General features: G+C 49.6%; 1 protein-coding gene across 2 annotated transcripts in view; it reads left to right on the forward strand.

Moving 5' to 3' along the window:
* The window catches only part of RRP12 (ribosomal RNA processing 12 homolog), a 71,698-nt gene that overhangs the window by 1,996 nt on the left and 52,338 nt on the right, over positions 1-17,364 (forward strand). The window contains exon 2 of one of the 2 annotated variants that reach the window (XM_063628766.1): positions 5,098-5,425. The exons of the other annotated variant lie outside the window; for it this stretch is intronic. The gene's annotated coding sequence lies outside the window, so the exon portion shown is untranslated. The remainder of the gene's footprint in view (positions 1-5,097; positions 5,426-17,364) is intronic. 2 annotated transcript variants of the gene reach the window in all.

Genomic DNA, 17,364 nt, shown 5'->3' on the forward strand with positions numbered 1-17,364 from the left:
TAATGTATAATTTCAACTCCAGCAATTCATATTATGTAAGAATTTTTTTTTTGAGATGGAGTTTCGCTCTGGTTGCCCAGGCTGGAGAGCAATGGCGCAATCTTGGCTCACTGCAACCTCCGCCTCGCGGGTTCAAGCAATTCTTCTGCCCCAGCCTCCCGAGGAGCTGGGATTACAGACATGTGCCACCACGCCTGGGTAATTTTGTATTTTTAGTAGACACGAGGTTTCTCCATGTTGGTCAGGCTGGTCTCAAACTCCGGACCTCAGGTGATATGCCCGCCTCAGCCTCCCAAAGTGCTGGGATTACAGTCGTGAGCCACCATGCCCGTCCTTAGGTAAGAACTATTATAGCTCCGTTCCACAGATGAGGAAACCAGGGACCAGAGGAATTGTTGTGCAAAGTCACAGCTAGGAAGTGGAGGAGAAACTGGGACTCAAACCCAGGCCACCCAATGGCCTAGTCTGCACTCTCACCACAGCACTCCACTGCTTCCCTCCTTTGTAGCTGGGAGAAGATGGAATTCAGTAACTGGAGAGGTGACTGGGATGAGGTGCGGCCCTAGAAGCTGCACCGGAACTCACAGGACCCCAGAGCTGCCAAGCTAGAATGCCCTCAAAGGGCTCATGGTTCAAGCCCCAGGGGCGTCACCCCTATGGGAGTTTCGCTGAGGAGCCTGTCTCATAGGCGGTTCTCCCTCTGATCTTTCCTGCTGTCCAGTCATTCTAATCAGTTGTTCAGGCACTCCCAGGGAGAGCTTTTCCAGCCTTAACCTTGGCTTTTTGTCCTGCCTTGGCCCAAATCCACACTCCTAGCCTGACTCCTACCGTGTTTTTTTCTCCTCCTGCTGCTCTCAAGACATTCAAGATTCTGTGCCCTTGTCACCTCGTCTCCTCACTGGGTTCTCTCATTTCTGCAATGAGTAAGAAATATGAGTAGGAAGAAGATGCTCTCGGAAACTCAAGTTCAAATGTTCCTGTTTCTGGTTAGCTCTGGGGCCTGCCATGAGTCACTCAACTTCTCATCCTGTTTTCCTGTCTGTAATCATATTCATACCCACCTAAGCAAAGCCTTTAGATGAGAAATAGATGAGATGATGAATGGAAACAACTAGTCATGAATTTTAAATATATTATTAATAATATTATATATATATATATATATTTTTTTTTTTTTTTTTGAGACGGAGTCTTGTTCTGTCACCCAGGCTGGAAGGCAATGGCACGATCTCAGCTCACTGAAACCTCCGCCTCCTGGGTTCAAGCGATTCTCCTGACACAGCCTCCCAAGGAGCTGGGATTATAGGTGCCTGTCACCATGCCTGGCTAATTTTTCTATTTTTGGTAGAGACGAGGTTTCACCATGTTGACCAGGCTGGTCTCAAACTCCTGAGCTCAGGTGATCCTCCCACCTCAGCCTTCCAAAGTACTGGGATTACAGGCGTGAGCCACCACGCCTGGCCAGTGGTATTATCGGCTAGTGATATTATATTAATAAATACCATTGTCTAGGCATGGTGGCTCATGCCTGTAATTCCAGCACTTTTGGAGGCCAAGGTGGGTGGATCACCTAAGGTCAGGATTTTGAGACCAGTCTGGCCAATATGGTAAAACCCCATCTCTACTAAAAATACAAAAATTAGCCAGGCGTGGTGGTGGGTGCCTGTAATCCCAGCTACTTGGGAGGCTGAGGCAGGATAATCACTGGAACCCGGGAGGCAGAGGTTGCAGTGAGCCGAGATTGCGCCATTGCCCTCCAGCCCGGGCCAACAACAGTGAAACTCAGTCTCAAAATAAATAAATAAGCCGGGCGCGGTGGCTCACGCCTGTAATCCCAGCACTTTGGGAGGCTGAGGTGGGTGGATCACGAGGTCAGGAGATCGAGACCACGGTGAAACCCCGTCTCTACTAAAAATACAAAAAAATTAGCCAGGCGTGGTGGCGGGCGCCTGTAGTCCCAGCTACTCGGAGAGGCTGAGGCAGGAGAATGGCGTGAACCCGGGAGGCGGAGCTTGCAGTGAGCCGAGATTGCGCCACTGCACTCCAGCCTGGGTGACAGAGCAAGACTCCGTCTCAAAAAAAAAATAAATAAATAAATAAATAAATAAATAAAAATAAGTATTATTAGCAGTGTGATTAAGAAGGCAAAAAAAGAATTAATGAGGCACCAATTCAGAAAGTGTGAGTGTGGTTGCCTGGTAGGGGAAGACTTGCCTGCCGGGGTCAGAGTTGGGCAATAACTGGGATTCTTTGGTTGGGAAGCCAAAAGCATCTGCACCACTGGCCTTGGAAAGGAACTTGGGAACCCTACTTTATTCCCTTCACCAACCCCCTCTGCCTCCAGAAGGAATCTTGTACCTCCTTGGAATTCTGATGAACTCTGATATGCCTCACTTCCTGAATATCTACCTGAGATTTATTTATTTATTTATTTTTATTTTATTTTATTTTATTTTTTATTTATTTATTTTTTGAGATGGAGTCCCGCCCTGTCACCCAGGCTGGAGTGCAGTGGTGTGATCTCGGCTCACTACAACCTCTGCCTCCTGGGTTCAAACCATTCTCCTGCCTCTGCCTCCCAAGTAGCTGGGATTACAGGTGCCAGCTACCACGCCCAGCTAATTTTTGTATTTTTAGTAGCGATGGGGTTTCACCATGTTGGTCAGGCTGGTCTCGAACTCCTGACCTCGTGATATACCCACCTCGGCCTCCCAAAGTGCTGGGATTTCAGGCATGAGCCACCGCACCGGGCCTACCTGAGATTTATTATGCATGCCACTGAGCTACTCAACTGCAAACTCCTTGAGGATGGGCACTTCATCTTAACTATTTCATACACCCCCACACACGAACCTGCACTTAGGATGATGCCTTTGCCCTTGGTAGACTCCCTGAGTCCCCAAGTGTCACAGCTGAGAGAGACCTTGAGAATTCTCCACTACAAATCCCCACCCACCTCCTGCCACGCACGATTCACATTTTACAGTTGAAAAAACTGAGAGGAACCATTCAAAAGGGCAGATGAGGCTGGTCCGAAGGTAGTGAGTTATCTCAACTGATTGTTCACAGTCAGTTACAGATCGAACTCCTTGTTCTACCCTTTCCCCCCTTCTCACTACTGCACTTTACTAGTCTTTTTAAAAAAAAATTTTAGTAGGCCGGGCGCGGTGGCTCACGCTTGTAATCCCAGCACTTTGGGAGGCCGAGGCGGGCGGATCACGAGGTCAGGAGATCGAGACCATCCTGGCTAACACGGTGAAACCCCGTCTCTACTAAAAATACAAAAAATTAGCTGGGCGTGGTGGCGGGCGCCCGTAGTCCCAGCTACTCGGGAGCCTGAGGCAGGAGAATGGCGCAAACCCGGGAGGCGGAGCTTGCAGTGAGCCGAGATCGCGCCACTGCACTCCAGCCTGGGTGACACAGCAAGACTCCGTCTCAAAAAAAAAAAAAAAATTTTTAATAAATAAAAGAGCAGATGAACAAGAGACTAGATTTATCAGAGGTGATCCACAGGGAAGGACTCCAAAGTCAGGGCTTCCTGCATCAGAAGAGAAAGGCAGGCAGGGCACGATGGCTCAAGCCTACAATCCCAGCACTTTGAGAGGCTGAAGTGAGAGGATGGCTTGAGCCCAGAAGTTCAAGGCCAGCCTGGGCAACATGGCAAATCCCCATCACTACAACAAATACAAAAATTAGCTGGACGTGGTGGCATGTGCCTGTAGTCCCAGCTACTCGGGAGGCTGAGGTGGGAGGATTGCTTGAGCCTAGGAGGTTGAGGCTGCAGTGAGCCATGATTGCACCACTGCTCTTCAGCCTGGGTCACAGTGTGAGACCTTGTCTCAAAAAAAAAAAAAAGAGAGGCAGGAAAGGAAGATTGAGGGAGAGAATATGGGAAGTTTTACCTGCCCCATTGCAAGGACCCCAAAGGCTTTGCCGCCAGAAGCCGGAATTCCTGGGCAGAGATAGGGATCCATTTAGTGCCAATCACAGCATTTTGAATCTGGGAAGAAGCTTAAAGCCTATCAAACCGAAGAAGTTTCTTGAATTGCCCTCTACTAATTTTTTTTTTAAATCTTATCTCTACTGAACACAGGACAAAAAGACATTTGTCGGGGTTGATTCCTGGGCCTTCTGAAGTTCGGGGCACATGCAGGCGAGCATTACAGGTCCTAAGAATAAATCAGCTGGGAGGGGCTTAGATCCCAGTGGGGTCCCAGCACGTCCTGTGCCCTCCGCATCCCTCCCAGCAAGCATCCTGAGGGACCCCACGTACAGCTCCTCACCAGGGCACTGCCCTCTTTTCCTATCCTGTAAGGAGTAAGTGGGGCCACTAAGTCCTGCTTCCTGCTAGGAGTGCGGGGGTGTCAGTGGAGGATCTGTGCTCCATGCCCTCTTAGCAGGCATACCCCCAGCCAAGGCACTCATCAATGATGGACTCCAGTGAAGGAAATCATAACTGGGCCTTCATCTCTGCCTAAGGCCTCCAGCCAGCCCCTAAACCCTGAACTCTCAGGACAGAAAGCCTCCCCTTGTAGAGCAGTGTTTCATTCCTCAGGCCCCAGGGAAATTCCCAGGACTCTTACAGCTTTCCAACAACAAGCTTGTTGGTCAAACTGTTACAAAAACTCAGATAAGGGTTAGGCATGGTGGCTCATGCCTATGATCCCAGCACTTTGAGAAGCCCTGGCAAGGGGATCAATTGAGCCCAGGAGTTTGAGACCAGCCAGGGCAACGTGGAGAAAACCTGTCTCTACAACAAAATACAAAAATTAGCCGGGCGTGGTGGCGCACACCTGTAGTCCCAGCCACTAGGGAGGCTGAGGTGGGAGGATTGCTCGAGCCCCGGAAGTTGAGGCTTCAGTAAGTTGTGATTGCACTGCTGCACTCCAGTTTGGGTGACAGAGTGAGACCCTGTCTCCAAAAAAAAAAAAAAAAAAATAGAAAAGAAAAAAAGAAAAAGAAAAAATCAAAACAAAACAAAAAACAATAAAGAAAAAAAAGAAGCTAACCAAGAGTCACAGCCCTTTTACCCTCCACTGCCCCTTAGGCTAATAAAGGCCTCTCTAGCTTTCCTTTCCCATTTATTTTTTTCCACAGAAGAACTCCACTGAGCATTGATTGAAGGCCCAGATTTAGAGTAAGCGGGGCAAACCAAGTTTTGTGCTGGGTGGAAGGAGGGGCGGCTGCTGTTCAGCCCACAGGACTCCTGTGAGGACACCACCTGTCCATAGTTGTTGAACCATGTTGCAAACTCATTGCCTGATGTTCAGATCTCCCGGCTCAGCAGGTGTCTGAGGAGGAGAGGATTTATGCCTCAGAGAGGGCATAAGCCCAGATGATGCCTCAAGACTCAGGTTCTAGGAAGAGAAAGCAGTGCTTCAGGGACTTCGACTGCCCCCGCCCGAAATGCAGTCGCCATCTGCAGGTAAACAGAGCTGGAGCTGGTGCTGCCGGAAAAGAAAGAGGGGGGCTCTCCAGCAGGCTGCGGCTTCCTCAAGAACTTCCTTGACAGCACCCGGGCTTCCCTGATCCCCCGGCATTGTCAGACTTAGTATAAGGCTGGGCTTTAGTCCAAGCCTTTTTCTTTTTTAAATTTATGGCACTCTCAAAACCACTTGGTGTGCGTCAAGCCCTCTGCCACTAGACCCTGTGTGGAAACTGTGATGATAAAATGCTCAAAGCAGGGCAATAAGCAAATTTTGACCCTTCTGCTTTCATTCACATAAAACTGATTTCTCAGTCTATATTAATCTTGGATCGCATTTTTTGTTTTTGAGACGAGGTATCCCTGTGTTGTACAAGCCAGTTTTAAACTCCTGGCCTGAAGCGATCCTCCTGCCTTGGCCTTCCAAAGCACTGGAATTACCTGTGTGAGCCACTGAGCCTGACCTCAAAATTGTACATTCAAAACAAGCTGACGTTCTGGGCACAGGAGGCACGTGCCTGTAGTCTCAGCTACTCAGGAGGCTAAAGCAGGAGGATGGCTTGAGGCCAGGAGTTTGAGGCTGCAATATGCTATGATCACACGTGTGAATAGCCACTGTACTCCAGCCTGGGCAATAAAGTGAGACTCTGTCTCTAAAAAAATTTAAAAAAAAAAAAAAGCTGGCAGAAACTTAGTTATTTGGGATTGATTTGCATCAAGTTTAGTGAATTGTTGGGAGATTAGCAGTGTGTTAGTCCAGGATCTCCAAGAAGCAGTTGCCAAGACAGGATGTGCAGGAAATATATTAGAAGTGTCTGTGACAGGAAATGGGGCTGGGAGCACAGGTGTGATGCTATGTAAGGGAAGGAGGAAGGAAGGTTTGGTGGGTGGCAGCGTCGTCTTAGATTGCAAATGCACTTCTGGGGAAAATTCGGCAAGCCTGTTGGGGGCTATTCCAGCCGAAGTTACCCTTCAGAGGGGTCCTCAGGCTCCCAGGACCAGCCTGCCTTCACCTCCTTCATACAGGGATGCTAAGTCATGCCTGGATGCAGCCCATGGGCAGCACAGCCTCTGAATGCTAGGAGGGGCCCTCAGCCAATCAGCTCTCTTCCCTGGGCATGGTGGCTTATGCCTGTAATCTCAGCACTTTGGGAGGCTGAGGGAGGTGGATCACTTGAGTCCAGGAGTTCAAGACCAGTCTGGGCAACACAGTGAGACCCTGTTTCTTTTTTTTTTTTTTTTTTTTTTTTTTGAGACGGAGTCTCGCTGTCGCCCAGGTTGGAGTGCAGTGGTGCGATCTCGGCACTGCAGGCTCCGCCCCCCCGGGATTCAAGCCATTCTCCTGCCTCAGCCTCCCGATTAGCTGGGACTACAGGCACCTGCCACCTCGCCCGGCTAATTTTTTTTTGTATTTTTAGTAGAGACGGGGTTTCACCGTGTTAGCCAGGATGGTCTCGATCTCCTGACCTCGTGATCCGCCCACCTCGGCCTCCCAAAGTGCTGGGATTACAGGCGTGAGCCACCGCGCCCGGCCAGTGAGACCCTGTTTCTAAAAAAAAAAATGAAAATAAAAAGATAGGCCAGGTGAGGTGGCTCACGCCTGTAATCCCAGCACTTTGGGAGGCCAAGGTGGGCGGATCACAAGGTCAGGAGATTGAGACCATCCTGGCTAACATGGTGAAACCCTGTCTCTACTAAAAATACAAAAATTAGCCGGGTGTGGTGGCGGGCGCCTGTAGTCCCAGCTACTCCGGAGGCTGAGGTAGGAGAATGGTGTGAACTTGGGAGGCGGAGCTTGCAGTGAGCCGAGATTGCGCCACTGCACTCCAGCCTGGGTGAGAGTGCGAGACTCCATCTCAAAAAAAAAAAAAGAAAAAAGAAAAGAAAACATTATGCTGAGCCAAAGAAGCCAGTTACAAAAGACTGCATGGTGTATGATTTTACTTATATGAAATGTCCAGAATAGGCAAATCTATAGAGACAGAAGGTAGATTGGTGATTGCCAGGGGCTGGGAGGGTTGGGGGTGATAAATACAGGGTGTGGGGTTTCTTTTTGAGGTGCCAAAAATGTTTTAAAGTTGACCGTGGTGATGTTGCACACATCTATGAAGATACCAAAAACCACTGAATTGTACACTTTATTTTTTATTTTATTTTATTGAGACAGAGTCTCACTCTGTCACCCAGGCTAGAGTACAGTGTCACGATCTCAGCTCACTGCAACCTCCACCTCCTGGGTTCAAGTGATTCTCCTGCCTCAGCCTCCCGAGTAGCTGGGATTACAAGTTTGTGCCACCATGCCTAGCTAATTTTTGTATTCTTAGTAGAGATGGGGTTTCACCATGTTGGCCAGGCTGGTCTTGAACTCCTGACCTTAGGTGATCCACCCACCTCGGCCTCTCAAAGTGCTGGGATGATAGGCGTGAGCCACCGCACCTGACCAGAAGTTTTAAACAATTATTTTAAAAAACAAACCCACCCAAGCCTACCTACCAGAAGCCTTTGCTCAATGGGAGTGAAGTGGGCGGGTAGCTCTGGTGGATCTAAGTGGCCACTGAGCTGCAGAAAAGCACCCGTCTGCTTTTATCCTAGTCCTGACAGAGCTCAGAACCTCCCATGGCAGCTCCAGGGATGGTTCTCAGGGTTGTGGTTGGGCAAACACATGTGGTTCCTACTAAGCCCAAGGAGAGACATAAAGGAGGGACCAAGGAGAGGCCTCTGTGGAGAAGGCAGGGGCAAAAGCTGGCTGTGAGGTCTGGCCAGCTGCACCACGCTGCCCACCACCACCTCATATTCTCCTTTATGGAAGAAGTGACTGGGAGTCCAGATTCCTAGGTCTCATTTCTGATTTTTTTTTTGTTTTTGAGATAAGGTCTTACTGTGTCTTGTGGGTGGGAGTGCAGTGGCGTGATCACAACTCACCGCAGCCTGAGCTCAAACTCTTGAGCTCAGTCCTCCCATCTCAGCCTCCCAAGTAGCTGAGACTACAAACATGTGCCATCACGCCCAGCTAATTTTTTTTTTTTTTTTTTTTTTTTAGATGGAGTCTTGCTCTGTAACACCCAGGCTAGAGTGCAGTGGCACAATCTCGGCTCACTGCAACCTGTGCCTCCTGGGTTGAAGGGATTCTCCTGCCTCAGCCTCCTGAGTAGCTGGGATTACAGGTGCCCGCCATCACGCTCAGCTAATTTTTTGTGTTTTTTAGTAGAGATGGGGTTTCACCATGTTGATCAGGCTGCTCTCGAACTCCTGACCTCAGGTGATCTGCCTGCCTCGGCCTCCCAAAGTGCTTGGATTACAGGCATGAGCCACCGCACCCGGGCTTTTTTTTTTTTTTTTTTTTTTTTTTAAGAAATGGGAGGCCAGGCGTAGTGGCTCATGCTTGTAATCCCAGCACTTTGGGAGGCCGAGGCGGGCGGATCACAAGGTCAGGAGATCGAGACCACGGTGAAACCCCGTCTCTACTAAAAATACAAAAAAATTAGCCAGGCGCGGTGGCGGGCGCCTGTAGTCCCAGCTACTCGGAGAGGCTGAGGCAGGAGAATGGCGTGAACCCGGGAGGCGGAGCTTGCAGTGAGCCAAGATCGCGCCACTGCACTCCAGCCTGGGTGACAGAGCGAGACTCCGTCTCAAAAAAAAAAAAAAGAAAGAAAGAAATGGGGTCTCGGCCGGGTGCGGTGGCTCACATCTGTAATCCCAGCACTTTAGGAGGCCGAGGCGGGCGGATCACGAAGTCAGGAGATCGAGACCATCCTGGCTAACATGGCGAAACCCCGTCTCTACTAAAAATACAAAAAATTAGCCGGGCGAGGTGGCGGGTGCTTATAATCCTAGCTACTCGGGAGGCTGAGGCAGAATGGCATGAACCCCAGGGGGCGGAGCCTGCAGTGAGCCAAGATCGCGCCACTGCACTCCAGCCTGGGCGACAGTGAGACTCCGTCTCAAAAGAAAAAAAAAAAAGAAATGGGGTCTCACTATGTTGGCCAGGCTGGTTTCAAGCTCCTAGGTTCAGGGGATCCTCCTGCTTTGACCTCCCAAAGTGCTGGGTTCACAGGTGTGAGCCACTGCACCCAGCCCTAGGTCTCATTTCTGATTAGGTATGTTCCTTACAATGCAACTAACTTCCCTGATTCCCTGTGTTGGAAACACCTCAGCCACAGGATCTTGGAGAGGTGACAAACTGGACCTTTGAATACCTGGGCCAGGCAAGTATTCTGACCCTAGCCAGCCTTTGAACTTCCCTCCCCAGAGCCAGCATGGTCCTTCATAAAGGAAAACAACCTCTGAGAGTGAATGTTTTGCGCTACCAGTCACTTGAGGGGGAAAAAAAAGCTTATACCCACAGGAAAGACTGTTCTGTTGCCATGGCAACACATCACCACCAAAACCAGTTTTAAGCCACTTAAAGACAATTCATATCCCTTCAGCTGAACAATTTTCCTCAGTGACCAGACATCTGACAGCCAGCCAATCAGTAACAGTCACACTGGTTGACCAACCAATCCCTAAACACTACCTCCCTTGATATGTGCCCACCATTGATCTTCAACCTCCTAGCACCTTATATAAGATCAGTGCCTTGCTCCACTCACAGGGATTGCACCTAACAGGCCCAGCTCCACCTCCCTTAAGTAAGTACTGTAGTAAGTGCAGCTTTTTGGTTCAGATATTGAGAGATGGTCTTTTCTTTAGACACACTCATATTCTGAAATCTTGCCTTCCTGGGAGTGATTTATTCTCACTTCCTCTGTGGTGTCATTGCCTCCATGCCTCTGAGCCTCGTATACCTGTATGCATCATATGCCTCTATGATGTCACTGGTGAATGAGAAAAAGGCCAACTCCAGGCGTGGTGGCTCACGCCTATAATCCCAGCACTTTAAGAGGCCGAGTTGGGCAGATCACCTGAGGTCAGGAGTTTGAGACCAGCCTGGCCAACATGGTGAAACCCTGTCCCCACTAAAATACAAAAATTAGCTGGGCGTGGGGGCGGTCACCTATAATCCCAACTACTCAGGAGGCTAAGGCAGGAGAATTGGTTGAGCCTGGGAGGCAGAGGCTGCAGTGGGTTGAAACTGTGCTACTGCTCTCCAGCCTGGGCTTCAGAGCTAGACTCCACCTCAAAAAAAAAAAAAGGCCAACTCTTCTTCTCTACAAGGCACCAATGAAGACTGGATTTCAGACCCCTCATCTGGGAAACTAAGCAGTCCACAGACTTCACAACTCTACACGACAACCCTGCTCACCCCTCATAACTGCTAGCCTTCACGTGTCATTCTACCTCCCCGATACCTTCTCCAATCTGTCCTTCCCTCTTCGCCCCCACTGCCACATTCTTAGTTTCAGCCCTTATGGTTTCGTTCCTGTACTGGTGCAGCAGTCTCTAACGCATCAGTGACTCACATCTTGCCTGCATCTAGAGCAAACACGTCGTGTTCTTACTTGCCCCTGTGCCTTTGTAGCTGCTGTGGCCTTGCTTGGCCTGAACAGCCACCCTCAGCTTCCTGGTCAACTCTAGCTCATGCTGCAGCACTCAGCTCCAACGTCACCTCGCCTCTCAGACATGACTATAGTCTGCCAGGATCTGGGCTCCCATAGCTCCTGGCCATACCTGGATGATGGCACTGATTGCCACAGGGATTGTTTACTGCCACCCCAACCAGCCTGTGAACTCTAGATGTGAGAGCTAGGCTGCTTTCATTGCTTGATAACCAAATGGTTATAAAGAACAGGAATTGGGAGAGGAGTAAATTACAACTCCCCAGTTAATGCTATTGGGAATCTTTCCCTAGCTTTGGTTTCCCCATTTTAAAATGTGGATAACAGGCCAGGTGCAGTGGCCCATGACTGTAATCCCAGCACTTTGGGAGGCAAAGGCAGGAGGATCACGTGAGGCCAGGAGTTAGACACCAGACTGGATAACATAGTGAGACCCAGTCTCTAATTTAAAAAAAATAAAGAAAAAATAATAATAGGCCAGGAGTGGTGGCTGACCCCTGTAATCCCAGCACTTTGGAAGGCTGAGGCGGGCAGATTGCCTGAGGTCAAGAGTTCGAGACCAGTCTGGCCAACATGGTGAAACCCCATCTCTACTAAAAATACAAAACAAATTAGCCAGACGTGGTGGCATGTGCCTGTAATCCCAGCTACTCAGGAGGCTGAGGCAGGGGAATTGCTTGAACCGGGGAGGTAGAGGTTGCAATGAGCCGAGATTGTGCCGCTGCACTCCAGCCTAGACGACAGAGCAAGACTCCGTCCCAAAAATAAATAAAAAATAATAATAATAAAACAAAATGTGCATAATAATGGGACCTACCCTACAGAGTGGTTGCGAGGACTCAGTAGGATCACACATGTGAAGTGCCAGGTCTATAGAGGCTAATAAATGATAGTTCTTATTACCACAGAGAGCCCCTGACACAAAGGAGACATCCATTAAATGCTATTTTCCTCTCCTCTTCTCTGCCACAATGCCCAATCTACTTGGCAGGATGGTACAGTGGTTGGATAAATGATGGACCAATATTTCTTTTATTTTCCCTGATTGCAGCCTTCAAAAGTTATTGTCCAGGCAAGATGGCTCACGCCTATAATCCCAACACTTTGGGAGGCTGAGGCGGGAGGATTGCTTGAGCCCAGAATATTGAGACCAGTCTGGGCAACATAAGGAGATCTTATCTCTGCAAACAATTTAAAAATTAGCTGGGAATGGTGGCATATGCCTGTAGTTCCAGCTACTTGGGAGGCTAAAGTGGGAGGATCGCTTGAGCTCAGGAGGTCAAGGCTGCAGTGAACCGTGATCACATTCCAGCCTGCATGACTACTGCATTCCGGCCTGGTTGACAGACATAAAAGATATACCTCGGACAGCCCCTCTTAGACACCCTAAGAGCGTTATCTGAACCTCTCTTGTGCCCCTTGCTGAGCTCTGCATAAGTCATGTGTTCACTTGGCAAGCAGATGTATTGAGCCACACACCGTGGTAGGTTCTGATGGCGCCAGAGTAGACCAGACATGGTTCCTATAATCAGGGGTTTCACAGTCAGATGGTCAGATGAGGGAGGCAGAGAAGCAAAATGCAATTCTATTAATTGAGCATCAGTGAACAATAAAGTTACCAGGGGCTTTAGAGAGCTCTGGGTACAACATCTTCAATTTACAAATAAGAAAACCGAAGAGTTTTGTGCTTGTCTTTTTTTTTTTTTTTTTTTTTTTTTTGAGACGGAGTCTTTCTCTGTCCCCCAGGCTGGAGTGCAGTGGCGCGATCTCGGCTCACCGCAACCTCCACCTCCTGGGTTCATGCCATTCTCCTGCCTCAGCCTCCCGAGTAGCTGGGAATACAGGCGCCCTCCAACACGCCCGGCTAATTTTTTGTGTTTTTAGTAGAGACGAGGTTTCACCATGTTAGCCACGATGGTCTCGATCTCCTGACCTCGTGATCCGCCCGCCTCGGCCTCCCAAAGTGCTGGGATTACAGGCTTGAGCCACCGCGCCCGGCTGTGCTTGTCTTTTCACCATTCCCCTGTAGGTTTCTTTCTTTCTTTCTTTTTTTTTTTTTTTTGAGACAGAGTCTCTTGCTGTTGCCCAGGCTGGAGTGCAGTGGCACCATCTCGGCCCACTGCAAGCTCTGCCTCCCGGGTTCATGCCATTCTCCTGCCTCAGCCTCTCCAAGTAACTGGGACTACAGGCGCCCGCCACCACGCCAGGCTAATTTTTTGTATTTTTAGTAGAGACGGAGTTTCACTGTGTTAGCCAGGATGGTCTTGATCTCCTGACCTCGTGATCCGCCCGCCTTGGCCTCCCAAAGAGCTGGGATTACAGGCGTGAGCCACCACGCCCGGCCAAGAGTCTTTTTAGGTGGAGTTTCACTCTTGTTGCCCAGGCTGGAGTGCAATGGCATGATCTCGGCTCACTGCAACCTCAGCCTCCCGGGTTCAAGTGATTCTCCTGCCTCAGCCTCCTAAGTAGCTGGGACTACAGGCATATGCCACTATGCCTAGCTTATTTTGTATTTTTAGTAGAGACAGGGTTTCACCATGTTGGTCAGGCACCCGGCCCATAAGCTTCTTTAAATACTTTCATATGTGTGTTTAGCATGGTACCTTGCACATAATAGGTGCTCAGGAAATAACTTTTGGGTATGTAACTGGGTTAAATTGATTAGAGCCAGTCCTCCTAACACCCAGCTGAGATCCAGAGGCTGCTAGTTGCCTCCCCAGTATCAATTCTTCCCTTCTCTCAATAGGCACAGAGGGTGAGCTACAACTTACCCAACTAAAAGACTAAATTTCCCAGCCCCTTCTGCAGCTAAATTTGGCCAAATTACTAAATTCTAGTCAATCAAGTATAAATGGAACTGACTTGGCTGGAAGGTGCACCTTTTGGCTCTTCCTCCCTTCCTTCCTACACTAGGCCTCCACCTGGATCATGAGCGTGACAGTTGGAGCTCCTGCAGCCCATCTGTGGAGCACAAGGTGACAGTGAAAATGGAAGTCATATGCTATGGAGGTTGAAGCAGAAAAAGAGAGGGATCCCAGGATCCTGAAGATTCTGTGGAACTGCCATAGCAGCCTGGACTGCCCATTACCTCCTGATTTCCATTTCTTGAATGTGAGAGAATTAATCCTTGCCTGTTTAAGCCACTGTAGCAATCTCTTGTAGCAGCTGAACACAATTCCTTACTGAGGTAGAGGCCCTGAGAAAAATGAAGAATTTGAAGTGGTAAATGGGCAACGGTTTAATTTTGGGGTAAGTGGAGAGAGAACAGTCCTCCCCATTGAGCAGAGTCCCCTGCCATGCCCAGATTCCAGTATTCCTCACCCTAGGAGGGAACATGCTTCCTCTCCAGCACACCAGGCTCTTTCCCCAAGAGTTATTCTAGAAAGCAAGCTCTTTTTTGCTTTTGGATTTTTTTTTTTTTTTTTTTTTTGAGACAAGGTCTCACTCTGTCACCCAGGCTGGAGTGCAGTGGCGCAATCATGGCTCACTGCAGCCTTGACCTCCTGCACCTCAGCCTCCCGAGTAGCTGGGACTATAGGCGCACATCACCATGCCTGGCTAATTTTTGTATTTTTTGTAGAGTTGGGGTTTCTCCATGATGCACAGGCTGGTCTTGAAGTTCTGGGCTCAAGCAATCCTCCCGCTTTGGCTTCCCAAAGTGTTGGGATTACAGGCGTGAGCCACCACACCCAGCATCAAATGGAATTGTAATGCCCCAGGAACCAAGGGACGCTTGACCCCTGCAGCAGTGCTGTACCAGGCACTGAACTAAGGATTTCACATGTGTTATCTCATTTGAGTCTCATAACAGCAGCCCCATTTCCAGATGAGGAGACTGTGGCTCACAGAGCTCAGCCACCTGCCCCGGGTCACGCAGCTGGGATGTGGCTCCAAACCCAGGCTTCCTAAGTCCAAAGCCTGGGCTTTAACACAGCTCCAGCAGTCAGGAAAAGCATCCGGAGCAGCTGCAACCACAACGGGTTGGTCAAAATGCCCTGAGCTTGAGCTCTAGGTTAAACACCCAGACCATCTTCTTCCCCTTTGTTTGAGGCAAGAGGCTAAGCCTCAATTTCCCTTTCCTCCTGCCCAGTGTCATAACAGATTACAACTTGCTGACCTAAAACTGGCCTTACTGCTCTGCATGGCCTCAGAACTTTGGGTGTGGCAGCTCTGTTCCCTCCACAGGAGCCTTGCAGACAGTTTTAGGAGCAGTGCAGGCCGGCAAGGTGGCTCACGCCTGTAATCCTAGCAATTTGGGAGGCCGAGGCGGGCAGATCACCTGAAGTCGGGAGTTTGAGACCAGCCTGACTAACGTGGAGAAAGCCCGTCTCTACTAAAAATACAAAATTGGCCAGGCTTGGTGGCACATGCCTGTAATCCCAGCTACTCGGGAAGCCTGAGGCAGGAGAATCGCTTGAACCCGGGAGGCGGAGGTTGCAGTGAGCCAAGATCACACCATTGTACTCCAGCCTGGGCAACAAGAGCGAAACTCCGTCTCGAAACAAAACAAAACAAAACAAAAACAAAAAAACAAGAGCAGTGCTATGGGGGGAGGGGGTTCATCCTGGGCTAAGCATTGGATCTCCTGGCCTCTGCGCACTGTGTGACCTTGGGGGTGTCACTGAACCCCTTGGAACCATGTTTCCCCATCTGTGAAATGAGGATACCTGCTCTGTCCTCCTCACTTAGAGAATTAATGAAAAGGTATTTTGGAGCCAAGGAAGAGTTTTTTTGGATTATAATAACAGCTCACATTTATTATTGCATGCTCACTGTGTACCAGGCAGCATGCTCAGCACTTAAAATTCATTATCTTATTTAGTTCCCGTAAACCATATGGATAGGCATTTTTTTTTTTTTTTTTTTGAGATGGAGTCTCGCTCTGTCACCCAGGCTGGAGTGCAGTGGCGCGATCTCGGCTCACTGCTAGCTCTGCTTCCCGGGTTCACGCCATTCTCCTGCCTCAGCCTCTCCGAGTAGCTGGGACTACAGGCGCCCGCCACCATGCCCGGCTAATTTTTTGTATTTTTAGTAGAGACGGGGTTTCACCGTGGTCTCGATCTCCTGACCTTGTGATCCGCCCGCCTCGGCCTCCCAAAGTGCTGGGATTACAAGCGTGAGCCACCGCGCCCGGCCGGGTAGGCATTCTTATCATCTCCATTTTACAGATGTGGAAAACTGAGGCTCAGGGAAGAGTAAGGTGAGTTGTTCAAGGTCACAAGCAAGTGGTGGTACTTGAATTCCAACCCAGAGGGTCTAACTGCAGGACCTATCCTACAGATGTGAGTGGTCCTTATTAGCCATATATGGAGTGGCTGATCATGGACACAGCTAGAGCCTCTGGGTGGGAGTTGTTGCTAGAATTCAGGGGTGAAGAGGTGAGCCCTGGGGTGCCCGGTGGAAGAGATTGTGCTCAGGCCATTTGGATGCCTATCGTCCCCTCTTCTGGTAGAGCACGCCTCCTGGAGGAGGCTCTGAGCAGATGCCTCAGGATGGACAGCAGCAGGTGGCCTAGGGCCCCTCAATGCCCATACCAGTCTGACGATTTAGCCAGGGGCCATATTCAGTTACGACGCAGACTCGGTTTGGAGGCCAGCAGGTTTCTGTAGCCCAGGAAAAGGATGGGATGTCTGCCACTACCCTTGACCTCTGTATCTCCCCATCTGATTTGCAAAATCCCAGCCTACTGGTTGGTATTGCAGGCTCTCTATAGGGTTTTAGCTCTAATAGGTTGTTGGTAGCACTCCCTCTGGTGGCAAAGATGCACCACTGACCCCTCTGTAAAGCACAATACTGCACATGTTTTGGAGTTGTCCATAATTTGACACAGATACATGGTTTCTTTTTTTTTTTTTTTTGAGATGAAGTCCCACTCTGTTGCCCAGGCTGGAGTGCAGTGGCACAATTTTGACTCACTGCAACCTCTGCCTCCCGGGTTCAAGCGATTCTCCTGCCTCAGCCTCCCGAGTAGCTGGCATTACAGGCGCCTACCACCACGCCCGGCTAATTTTTATATTTTTAGTACAGACGGGGTTTCACCATTTTGGCCAGGCTGGTCTCGAACTCCTGACCTCAGGTGATCCACCTGCCTCGGCCTCCCAAAGTACTGGGATTACAGGTGTAAGCTACCACGCCCAGCCACAGATACACAATTTCATACTGAATCCTCACAGCAGCCCAGTGGGTTCAGAATTATTATCACAACTTTCAGCCAGGCACAGTGGTTCACACCCGTAATCCCAGCACTTTGGGAGGCCAAGGTGGGTGGATCACTTGACGTCAGGAGTTTGAGACCAGCCTGGCCAACATGGTGAAACCCCATTTCTACTAAAATTACAAAAAGTCAGCTGGGTGTGGTGGCATGTGCCTGTAATCCCAGCTACTTGGGAGCCTGAGGCAGGAGAATCGCTTGAACCCAGGAGGTGGAGGTTGCAGTGAGTC

This window comes from Symphalangus syndactylus, chromosome 2, assembly GCF_028878055.3.
Source record: "Symphalangus syndactylus isolate Jambi chromosome 2, NHGRI_mSymSyn1-v2.1_pri, whole genome shotgun sequence".
NCBI classification, from domain to species: Eukaryota; Metazoa; Chordata; class Mammalia; order Primates; family Hylobatidae; genus Symphalangus; species Symphalangus syndactylus.